Source organism: Cornus florida, unplaced genomic scaffold (assembly GCF_030987335.1).
Source record: "Cornus florida cultivar Cherokee Brave unplaced genomic scaffold, ASM3098733v1 CherokeeBrave_3.0.0_Hap2_Chr10, whole genome shotgun sequence".
In the NCBI taxonomy this organism is placed as follows: Eukaryota; Viridiplantae; Streptophyta; class Magnoliopsida; order Cornales; family Cornaceae; genus Cornus; species Cornus florida.
Window position 1 is genome coordinate 51404856 of NW_026775580.1, and position 12329 is coordinate 51417184.

The window sequence follows — 12329 nt, forward strand, 5'->3', positions numbered from 1 at the left end:
TAATAAACAGGTATATATAAATACAAAATTGTAAATAAAACAACAACAAATAACATGACGAATTTCAATAATTTCATCTTTATTATAAGAAAAACATAGACAAGACAAAATAGAAAATAAATGAAAAAATAAAGTTGATCTAAATTCTAAACGAAAATGTGCAGAAGAGACATAGTTATAATGGGCTAAATATGTGCATGAATAAACATATATATTTTCAGTCTTTCACAAAGTCTTGTTCATGTAACTTTAAAAAAAAAAAAAAATGTTTTGTTCATGTACATAATTAAAAAAGAGGAGAGACAGAGAGTGGAAGTGAGAGAAAATAAATTTACTGTGTAGTACTCTTTGTTATTTTATTTTTTCAAAATTTTACTTTTAAACTTCTAAAATATTACATTAGTCACCTCATTTATCTTAAAAAAAAATTACAAAATATACCCCTCGTGTCCCCGCCGTGTCCGAGTCATGTCCACCCGTGTTTTAGCCGTGTCTGAGCCATGTCCACCCCGTGTCTAATAAAAAATAATTTTTGGACACTTTACAGAAGTGTTGGACATATGTCCGGGCCTCGGACAGGCGTGTCCGTGTCCGAAAAGTGTCCGACACCGGTACGAGATCCTTAGGAGGAGTGTCCGTGCTTCATAGGTTAATTGTGATAAAAAAAATTTAGTATTTATTATTTGATTAAATATTAAATGTTTCGTTTTGATAAATAGGTTATTAAACAGGTTAACACGTTTATCCGTTTAATAAACAGGTACACAATTATTAAATGGGTTAGGTTTGGATTTACTTGTTTAATATAATAATCTTACATCAACACGACACGATTATAACTTACGAACTCACCCCTAATATAGAGTGAGTTGGGTTGTTTTGTTTTAAACCCGCTACAGTTGGTATAAACTGCAAACAATTTTGGCGGATTGCATTTTTGATGAATTGGGATAAGCTACGAAAGATTTGGTGGATTGAGTTTTCGGGATTTTAGAAGCTTTTAAATCATTTTGTTAGCCAAAACATGACTAAAAAATGCAAATAGAGAAGCAAGGATTGTGCTATTTAAGCTTTTTAAAAGTAAAAGTAAATATTTTTCAAACATTTCCTTTTTGGAAGCCAAAAGAGACAAGGAATAGTTTAAATGGATATACTACAAAAGTTTCTATACAAACCTTTGCGGTTTCAGGTAATGCTATCACTTACCCTATTGAGGATCGAGTTTTGAGATGAAGACTTTCCCATAAAAATTCTAGCTTCTCTCTCTTTTGCGTGATTATGGGAGCACTACGATTTAATAGAAAAGAAGGAACCATATATATTTTTCGTTCGGCAATAGCGAAGGAGATCGATCACAGCTTCAAGCAGATTAGTCTCTCCCACCGTCTGTAGTTAGTTCTCTCCCCTTGAGACTGAAATGAAACTCTAGATCTAGGTTTGCTCTTTCTACTACCATTCTAAATATATATATTTTTTCTATTTTTCTACAGTTCTATTTCTAGATCCGTTCTTCTTGTCTTTCTTGTTTTTCATCAGTTTTCTATAGATTTTTATTTTTTTATAATTTCCACAGATCTACTAGTTCATATCATTTTTTTTTTTTTTTTTTGATTAGTAATCTACTAGTTCATATCATACGTTATATATATGTACCTATAATTATTTATACATGTACCTATAATTATTTATACGGGTCTAATCGTTAATATAGATTGTTTTATATTCTTATTTCTCATTATAGATATGTTGAGATCAAGTAGTTCTATATCTAGGTGAATTTTAAATGTTGAAACTCGCTGTTAGACATTATACATTACTTCATCACCTAGCATGACATTGCATTCTTATTTTGGTATTGTAGACTAATTTATGTGTTCAGGATTTTAGGGGGATATTAATGCATTTTTTTTTTTTTTTTTTTTTTCAATTAGTGATTTGGTAACTTATCTCAACCTTCATTATAATTGTCTCCTTTCATTTGCCTCACAGGAATAGTCTTCTCAGTATAGCTATAATGACATCTGCTGTAAACATTTTTTTAAACTCCGTAAATTGTTAATTAGACAAGAAAAATAAATCTAATTCAATTTAATATTTGGTCTGATTTAGTTTATTACGGGTACGTTTAAATGTGAAATTATTCCACAAATTGATTTAGTTTGTATAGAAACTTTGCTGCTAAGTTTAAACGTTAAATTATTGCAATTTTCTTCTTGGTGGAATGTCATCAATAAGCTTTGGCAAATGGAAGAAGACATTAATAAGTTACTTAGCCTTATTAATAATATTTGTTTCTTTTGTTAGTTAGTATATTTCATTTTTCTCTCCTCTAGTTGGATATTTGTTGGCAAAAAAAAAAAAAAATAGTTGGATATTTTAATTAGGGCGGCTAGTTGGGCGGGCTGGACACTTAACTCGGGCTCAGCCCAACGTACAAATCTTCAGCCCAAGCCCAAGCCCAAGCCAGAGATAATTCCACCCAATGAGCCTAAGCCCAGCCCATACTAAATTTTTAAAATCCTAGGTTCTTAATTCGGGTGGTCTCAGAAGGCTCCCCACCTTCTTTCGGAAGGTTTGTGAAATGATTCCACAATTCAGATTTTGGTGTATTCTAGTTACAAAAATAACAAATTGTGTATATATAAATTTATCCATGTATAAATATGCGAGGCAAAACAATAACAGAGATTCATAGAGAGTGACAAGAAAGATGCAGAGGGTATCATACAAAGAACAAATAAAAATAAAAAATAAAAATAAATAAAAGGGGATTTCTAAATAACCAAAAAATAAACACACACTCTGCCCACTCATACACTCAATTTATTATATTTGTAATAATATTGAATTTATTTTACGTCATGCCAATATCTTTAACTAAAATCACTTCAACACTATATAAATATTTGACCGTGAAATCAGTAAAAAGATTTATATCTAAAATCACTTCAACACATAACTTCTGATTTTTTTTCTCCAAGTGATGTAGTACCTATCGATGTGACAGCAGACGATGGCTGCGGGACAGCGACACAAACAACGGCGGAACAACTGCACTGACAATGACGAGGACAGCGAGATAGCAGACGACGTCAATGGTGAGGACAGAGGATGGCGGCCGACGTCAATTACTTACGATGTCGAGGACGGACAGCAGAAATGTAACGACCCTGAATTTTTCAACCCAGTGTGTCCTGTGATGAACCAAAAGATGATCCGTTAACAGATCCAAAATGTAGAAGCAAAAGAAGCAAAATGGCCTCAAGAGATGTACGTCACCCCTAAGGCATCAAGATGACTCCCCATGAAGCCACAAAACTCAAATAAGCCAAGCAATGAAGCAAGAATGCCAAACCCGAAAAGAAATGAACTAAGGGCAAAATGGTCATTTTACACTGAAATGGATGCCCCTGTGCACACCATTAGAAAGACAACAACAAATGAACGAAGTTAGACTCAAGAATCGCCTGATTCTGAGCCTGAACGGAAAATATATGAAATTAAAACAAAGTAACCTTCTTCGTTTAAGAGTTACCACGAACCTATCTCACTAAAACTAGAATAACTCACACCATATATGAAGTTTTGATGAGTGGTTGGTACCATTAGAAAGCTAACTTTGAGCTCTTGAATTTAGACTCAAGAACGAGCCAATTTGGATTAGAAATGAGGGGATATGACCCTCTGAAGTCGATGCAACAAAGCTATCAAGGAAAAACTGAAATGGAAAAGCTCCAGGGAGGATCGGTTGACTGACGGCAAGGACCAGCCGACCGAAACCCCATCGTTCGCCGACCGAACCCCAATCGTCAGCCAGCTGAAATGCCATTTTTCCTAAAATGGCTACTGGAATTGGGTCTCTAGGCTTGTCAGCCAGCTGATGGCCCTCATCAACCGACCGACACATCAGCTGCAGCAGAAAAAGCTACTGCAATGGGTGTGAAATGTGTCCGGTTTAAAGTTCTACATGTATTCTACATGATTCGAATAAGTTGAAAACATTCCATAGTCTCATGCAAGCATCCAAAATATACCAAAACAAAAAAGAACTTAAATGACACCCAAATGCATGAATTTTGTATAAGAACTCATAAATCCTCCCAAAATACTTCAAAAGTCAAAGCTTAAGAGTTTTGTGAAATGTAAACATGCACGCAAACGTAAAAAGGCATTTAAGACGCGTTCCAATGGTCCGCGGCCTCAAAATGACCCCAATGCAAAATATGACCTCTCAACGGCCAAGAATACCTAAAAATGCAATAAATGAAACCAAAATGTAAAACCTAGAACAAAATGGTGTTTGGCCCTTGGCCACGCCTCATGCATGATCATAGAGACTCTACGAAAGAAAAAGAATTGAATTCCCACGCCCAATGCAACCATGGTGAGGCAAAGATTTAACATTTTCCATTATTTCCATAGTAAACCTTGAAAACGAAAGTGCATAAAATACATGATACATGTCATTGGCCTTTGGCCTCAACTCATACATGTCAAATACATTGAAAAGAGTGTACTTATGTACGCATTATATATATATATAATCAAAGAATACTAGTTTAGACATACAAGGCTATGAAAATGACAATTCATGCTAACATTTGCATGAAGTGTGACGACGGCCGTTCCAATACGCCAAACTGAATGTAGTGAATGTGTGGTTCAAGAAAAGCCTTTTATGTCAAATTTAAATTTATAAAAACCACTACCAACACCACTACTAACGTAGCAAGAGTGAGTAGGGATCGTCCCAAGGGATTATACGTGTTGGAATTTCAACTTCGACTCTAGCGTACCAAATGATTGCAAAAGAGAGTTAGGTTGGTTGATTACTTCTAGAAAAGAATTAATTAAAATGTAATAAAATAAAGAGTAAGTAAGAAGGAAAGGTCTTGGGGTGTAGAGATCACCACCAAACAATACTATTCCAAACCATAATCAAGTGACTAATGAGGGAAATGAATGTGTTGCAACAATGTTGTGTGTGTAAAAGACATTCAATTGGTAAGGGTGACTCAACAAGTGCAAATTGTCTCAATCAACATGTGTGAGGCCACAATACATCTATTGGTAGAGGAATATATTGTCTAAACATCATGTGAAGATAACAAAATAACAATTCAAGTCATTGAACCTTTCATTAAGCTCATAGTCCAAGCAATCCATAAGGATAATTTAGCCAAACATGCATTATCTAAACATCATGTGAGAGGTACAAAATATCTATTGGGAGAGGAATAAATTGTCTAAACACATGTGAAAGATACAACATATCATAACTAGTCATTAATCCTTCATTAAGCTCACAATCCACATACAACACAATATTAGAGGAGTATGCCATTTGGACTCACAAGCATGGAACATCAAATATCAAGAGTAAATTGTCCTCCCATCTAACATTACACTACCACTACACTAAATCTACACTACTAGCATGAAAATAAAGCTATCTAGACTAGGGGTGAGGCACAAACCATCAAGAATAGGCATAAACCATCAAATGAACCAAAATAGCATTCATTAAGCATATCATCTTGATAATCTCTAGATCTATAGTATCAATACACATAGACATGCATCAAAAACACTAAATCTAGAGATAAGCACATGAATATCCTACTCTAGCATACATAGACATATGGATAGAATAGAATAGTCAATTGGAAGCATTAAACCATACAAACCATGAAATAATCAAGATTTATATATACATGAATATCAAGATGTATCATACAACACTAATTCCTCAATAATACACAAGATTAGAGTATAGAAAGCATGCTTGGGGCTAACTCTAGCCCCAAGAGGATGTCTAGCCACTCATGGTAGTGATGATCCAACCCTCAAGGGCTAACTCCATGGCTGCTCCTTGTTGGTGAAGATCTCCTCCAATGGTGCTCTAGCTTCCCTCCTTCCTCCTCTCCAAGAATAGCTTGCAAGATGATTTTCAATGTGTGACAAGAGACTCGAGAGCCCTCTAGAAAAAGTGTATCATATTCCTTATATAGGTAGGTCAAATACACCCTATGATGAGCTGTGGTCGTGCGAGGCATATTCTCCAATGATTGGATGAAGGACAGAATAAATGAGCTGGACTTTAACTTTTTCTCGCTGGAGGAAGTTCGATCGATCGAACCTTAACTTGGATCGATCGAAGATGGGTTCGATCGATCGAACTGCATCTTGGATCGATCGAAGTGGTCTGACTCCTCCGGATAAGGACAAGGCTGAGATATTTCGAAGATATTTATGGGGAAAAGGACAAAAGTGGTTGGTAGGCGTACAGCTGTGGATAAGATCAATCATTTGAATAGGACAAAATAGGGTTCGATCGATCGAAGGTGATGTTGGATCGATCGAACTTGGAATTTCAGCAAAGGCTAAGGTTGGATCTATCGAGAAGTACTGTGATCGATCATAGATGTTTGATCGATCGAACTCTAAGTTGGATCGATCGAACTTTTCAGCTGCACAACTTTAATTCCTTTTTGCTCCTTTCTTTTTCCACTTTGCTCCCTCCTTTGGTTTATCTCAGGATTGCTTCAATTAAGCTCTTATTTGGCTGAGTTAGCTCAATTTTGGGAGTAGTGCCTGAAAATATAAATAACACGTAATAAGTCTAAAACGGCAAAGTAAGATAGATAAAGGTACTAGAATGCTTAAGCTTAACGGGTTTAAATGCGCACTTTTTAGTACTCATCAAAGTGGAAACTTAAAAGCTATAAGTCATCCAAAGAGTGATAAGAATTACGAACCAAGCCTTCGTACCTGAAACAAATCCCCAGTAACTTCGGGGTGAGTAACATAAAGCTACTCATAGGAAATGAGCATGCATTGACTTAACTTTTTACAAGGTTATTGCATTAACAAGAAGCAATTGAAAATAATCATGCTACCTAACGTCTATGTCGTAAGTGAGACTCAGGGATCATCCTAAGCTGCTCATGCAATTGAAATAAAATAACGGCATACAAGTATACATGCTCAAGTATACTAAACCGTATTAAAACATGATACACGACGTACAAGCATACATGTTCAAGTACTCTAAATCATGTTAAACAAGATAAGCATTATCTAACATAAATACACAAGTATTTGATATATATAGAGTACTCATAAATCAAGTATACAAACACAAGTATACTAAGCTAATCAAAATACACATAAGACAAGTATACACGACACAAGTATACTAAATGAAATCTAAACTCACGGAGTAAGTATACAAGTTCAAGGATACTAAATAGGATTCAAATACCCAATTAAGCATCAATTCTCAAGCTACAAGTAATCTATGATTAACAACTTGAAATTAAATGCGAAATCGAATAGTGGAAAGACTAGGACATGCGGTCGCTAGACCGAGCAAGTATTTTCGGGTAATTACGACCCACAAGGTACCACCTAGTGCGCACTTATGACTTAGGAGATTCTTGTCTCTGTACTAGAGCCAAACCCTAGCCATCACTTAATTTATGTCCTCACAAGCTTTCCAAAACCAATAAGTTCAAAACTTATACAAAATCAAATGCAAGTTACCACATCCCATGCACAAGTAAGGTTGAGTCCACACAAACTATATCCTAGAATTCAAGTCTAAATAGCATATGACATGTTATGTCCTCAATATGCAATTTATACACAAAGTAAGAATATTTTACAACAATTAAACCACATTACCCTCCTAAGTCACAAGTATTAAATAAGCTTCAATTTAGCAACAAGCTTTCAAGGTAAACAATTGTAATATTTTAACAAGGTATATACCTACACAAGATATATTTAAACAAGCTATTCAAGACAATGATATCATATATCATGCTAAGTCCAATTACCATTTTAAAATGCCCCAAGTACAAATTCTACATCAAATTAGTAATATGCTCACAAGGTAATTTATTGCACTACATTTCATGAGATTATCACCTTAACATGAAAAGTCTCTAAATTTCAAATAAATTCCAATTAGGCTCAAATTAATATATGTAAAAGGACATAACATGGTCTTCACATATATTCTACTCAAAATCAATTTAAGTGACTACTACACTTAAAATAAAATTAATTAAGCTAATCAATTAATTTTTTCTAGATTTTTAAACAACTCCAAATATCCTCAATTTAACATATATTAAAGAACTCACCAAGGCATACTTTAATATCAGATTACAAGTTGATTTCATGCTTGATACAACTATGTGAATTAAACTTTCATAAAAGATAAATATTAAATAAAATTTGCAATTCTTATTCAAGTGCTCCCAATTTAATATATGTTGATAAACATACCAAGGCCTAATTTACTAGCATGCCATAATTTAATTCTAAGTTATACACAACCATATGAATTAGATCTTAAACATAGAAAATAATTAAATTAAATTTTAAAACTTGAACCAAAGCATGCTCACAAGTTATATATGCTTATAAACACAATCAATATAACTCGAATATAAACCTAAGACATCCCCTACCTCAATTTAAGATGAAAATCTTAAAAACTACCAAAATGAAACCGTTCCGAACCTGACAATACTTCGGGGTTTTGTCGAGGACAACACGACGAACATGAACCCCAAGGAAGTCCCATCAAAATCACAACTTGACTTCAAACCTGAACTCAAAAAATGGCCAAAACGGGATTCCAATCGGTTGGAATCGAAGGCCTCGTCAAGGCGAACGATAACGCTTAAGGCACTAGGGTATTTATCACGAGGGAAGGGCTTCAAAAGAGGAGAAGAAGCATGGCAGCCCTTTGGGCCACTAGGGCCGGCCATGGGAGAGAGACAAAAGCTCTTAAAAATTTTGTCTATCACCTCCTATTTATAGAATTTCAAAAAGTGTCCCGAACGGGCCCCGCTAGGTCCGAAAAAGTGAAATTTGAGCAGACGAGCTCATATGGAAAAACTCCATGAACGAAAAGAACCAAAAATTAGAAAAGGTGAACAATAGAAGAAACTACGTTGAAAACTGAGTCCTGAGCAGAGAGATATGCCCCGAACAAGTTCAGCGGCAATAGGGGCCAGAAACCCTGAAACTGGAGAAAGACAACCAGAAGGAATTTCTAAGAGTACATGACTCGACGAGAAGTGAAAATGAATCCCGTATGAGGATCCAGGCTTAAAACAAGGCAATTAGTAATAACTTTCATTAATTACATAATGGCCCCTCCAAAAGTGATAACTGCACTAATGACCCAGAATTAAAATATCTTCCAAAAATATTTTCTTAAAAACCCCTAAAATAAAATATCTTCAAAACATATTTACGAAAAATACCTCAAGAAAAGAAAAAGATTATGCAAAACTATGCATCCATGCCCATATGGACACCGGGAGCAACCAAAGTACTTTACTGCAAAAGTAAAGATACGTATTTCGTGGAAACCACTTAGAATGAAGATACGTGAAGTCAAAAACCAACTTCGAGCATAAAAAGTGAGGCTATGCCAGCAAAGTGACAAACGGGGAAAAGACAAAATAGGGAAAAGGACGAAAAGTTAATAGTGTCGAAAAAATGAAAATGTGGAAATGACGCGATCCTCAAAGGAAGTTGTCAATCCAAAGAAAAGAGTCTCGAAAATCATTTCAGAGCACCTGAGATGACACTAAGTGACGAGAAACTAAACTTAGAAAAGAAATTTCAACGAAAAAAATTCATTCGTAAAATTCTGAGGAAAAGGGAAAGGAAGGAAATGACCGGGTCATTACAATCTACCCTCCTTAAAGAGATTTCGTCCCTAAAATCAGGAACATTCCCAGAAGAACCGAACAAGGACCATACACAAGATCACACCGAGGAGTAGATCATAAAGTACCCAAGGACAACTCCAAAGGTCTCAAGATCAACAAAAAGACACGAAACCACGAACCGTAAGACACCTCTCCAACGAATTGACATATTAACCCAATGTCAACCACCCTAGGGAGATCAAGGCAACTACACATCGAAACAAGGAACACAACCAGAAGTAACATGGTAACACAAATAGTGACTAAAACCCGTCCACAATGTACCCAAGGTGCGGTAGCATCGACAGCATAAGTGCCCGCCTACACTCGCATTACTAGCTAGGTAATGCAAGGTAGCATCAACGACAACTAGCACTAGCCCACACATAACCTGTACGGTCGCATGACAGTATAAAGCCCTAATTCGTCACCTGCCCCCAACAAGCTTACTCGTAAAACCTATCAATACAAATGACATCAATGTTAAATGCTCATTACCAAAAGCACCATGGGAACCAGGCATAGGCACCGTTACGCTTAAGGTCTTAAATCCTCAATACTAGAAAAACTGACAATCTTAAGTCTCAAAACACCGTTGTCAACCACACTAGTTACGAATCCAAAGCCTGATAAGTCTATACCCTCAAGCCAATGGATCGGACTTTACAAAATCCAACAACATCACCATCGCCCTAGTTACAATGACTCCCAACGAGACAATGAACCCAAAATCCTCCACATCATCCTAAAGGTGACCTACTACAAGGCTACGCCTAGGAATCGAGACATCAGATCAAGCTCACACACACAATCCCGACAACTAAGGTCAAACAACCCCAGTACAGTACGAAATAATAAAAAGGAATGAACTAATAAGGCAATTAGTTATGAAACACTTAGATACATATATAAGTATACACAAGTATACTAAGCAAAATCAAAACGAAAATGCAATATATGTATGTACAAGTATACATCCATAAGTATACTAAGCAGTACTAAATCCATGGTAGATAAGTATGTAGGCTCAAGTATACTAAACCAAAACGAACTGAAATATACAACACGCAAGCACACTAAGTACAAGTATACTAAACGTAAATAAAAATCCGCGTACTAAACAACTAACACATAGTGTACAAGGGTAATTAAATATGTTACCTATCACATAGGGGTCAAGCATCAGAGAAACGCTACACATCACCTATGACGCTAGCATGACAAACAAATAGATATAGTAAATGAAAAACACATCATCTACATCATTGCACAACCACCAAATAGTCACATCCCCTAACATGTTTCTAAGGCATGCTCAAAACAATAGGGCATATAAACATGTAGGAACGACTATGCAAATAACAATCCCGCAAAATTAGAAGTAAGAGGAGATGAAACGCCTCTCAAAAGGACAAACTCACTGAAAGTGAACCCCAAAAACCCGGATGAGTCCAATCCCTCACCGCGAGGAAATGAATTATCTCCTAGAATGAACACTAAGTTTCCCGAAACAAAGAGTCTACAAGTCTTTCCCAAGATTGGGCCAAACAAAAGGTGGAATCCTAACGCCACACAAAACAAACAACGATGTAATGGATAGTTCCAACACTAACCATTAAGAGACACCAATAAGAGAACTCAACTCAAGATGCCAATGAGTTCGATGAGAACTTTACAGGAACTTATCAGAACCCTAAACACAAAATCCCAAGTCTCCAAGGACGAGGGAGAGCAATTAATTGCACCAATGCAATTAATTACACGAAACCACTTACACCCCAACCTTAGCTCGTAAGAGCCGTCCAAGGCAAGACAAGAAGGATCCCAGGTCAACGCACCTTTCAAATCCCTAACCATCACTTTAAGAAGAAAAGACACAAGAACCCCGCTGTTGAGGCTCACGAAAACAAAACTCCCAATCCCCAAGGAAGGACTCGAGTCAATCCGACCTATCATCCCATGCGCTAGGAACAAGACCCCAATGACGTCATCACATCAAGGTCACCACAAAACTCTAAGAGACAATGCCTTAGCATCTATCTCAACCAAACAAGCTGGGACAACCCACAATGCCTAAACAAGACATAAAATAAGCAGTTAACACGTAACACAGCAATGAACTACGTACTCACACAAGTAGTAAAGGATCACATAAGGCATGCCAATGTATGCATTATACTATCATGCTAAGAATAACAAGTACATGCAATACACTAAAGTAGACAAGTATAACCAACATGCTAAGCAGACAAACGTAAATCAATATGCTAAAACAGACAAGCATATACAACGTACTAAGGCCGACAAGTATATACAGTATGCTAAGGCAGGCAAACACATACAATATACTAAAGCAACAACCATATATATCATGCAGGGATAGTTAAAGTAAATTTCTAAACATATGTCCACATAAGCACATAAACATGTTATCAAGAAGTAATTAAACACATAGACCATGGCAACAAAAGCATGATATGCACCCAAAACCCGTCGTCCTAAGGTTTTCAAACGTAGGAGCTCTGATACCACCTGTGACGACCCTGGATTTTTCAACCCAGTGTGTCATGTGATGAACCAAAAGATGACCCG